The 1,038-nt window shown below is 40.2% G+C and overlaps 1 long non-coding RNA gene across 1 annotated transcript; it reads left to right on the forward strand.

The window, feature by feature from the left end:
* LOC137978808 (uncharacterized) lies at nt 1-1,038 on the forward strand. Its single transcript, XR_011118220.1, has 2 exons — nt 1-186; nt 275-1,038. It is a non-coding gene; the product is annotated as an uncharacterized lncRNA (long non-coding RNA).

The following is a 1,038-nucleotide window of genomic DNA, read 5'->3' on the forward strand; positions in this document are numbered from 1 at the left end:
ACGCGTAACGAAATCGGGCATAACATTACCATTAAATTAATTTAGTCACTTTCATTGAGGAAATTGTCATCTTTAGGCAACCGAATCGTTTTGAGAATTTTAGCTGTCTAAGGAACGCGTTTGGGAACGCGGTTGGGTTAATTTTACAGGGTCATTTGGTCTAACCGAGACAACCGGCCTGCCATGGTAAGACCTAATATTGTTTAATGGCACTAGTTTTCCTTTACAGGTTGGACTAAAAGCATGCTAAATAAGTTGTCGCGTCTTAAATCAGGTTGACCGTGATTCACCAATTCTGGCGGAGATTGATAAGCAACCAAGGAACTGCCAAAATATTAAAGGACCTTTCGCAGATGGGAATAAAGCGCATACGACGGCAAAAAAGTACGTAGCGGCTGATCCAAATCTCAACTGCTGTACTGTTGATGCAGCTGGGAAGGTGACGCAGTGGAAAGCTGTCAGTGGACAAGAGGTCGTTCTGGAGAATGCTAATTAAGAAGGGTACTACATTTTATTACACAGATAAAATACGTTTGAAGAAATAATTCATCGTGTCTCCGTGTGATGATTGACATACGGTTGTTTAAGGCGCTAACTTATTTTGGAAGGCTTGGTTTGTCGCTATTGATTCCTACCATTGACGTTGATTGCGCTGCTTTGTAGAATTACACATACGTCAAGAGATACGTCAAGAGATCACGGTTTATTCATCAAGCTACGTTCTCAAAGATGTTTGTAGTTACTGCGGCTAAATTGCAGAATACCCCGCAACTTACTTGCATTTCATTGAATAAGAATAAGCTCTATTGTATTCGGACTCGTTCTTCAAATAATGCCGACTAGGGGAAACAATATTGGTGAGGTGCGTTACTGCTTTATGTGTATCGATTTGTGAAGTTTGTTTTTCTGCGAATAACGAAACCAATGTATGTCGTTATTGCTTCTGAACATTTGCTTTTTATTAATCATTCGTTATGACTTCGACCAACAGACCATTTGCAGATGAACAGGCCTGTCAAAATACAGATTTAAGTCGCC

The sequence above is a fragment of the Montipora foliosa genome, chromosome 12 (genome assembly GCF_036669935.1).
Source record: "Montipora foliosa isolate CH-2021 chromosome 12, ASM3666993v2, whole genome shotgun sequence".
Lineage (NCBI taxonomy): Eukaryota > Metazoa > Cnidaria > Anthozoa > Scleractinia > Acroporidae > Montipora > Montipora foliosa.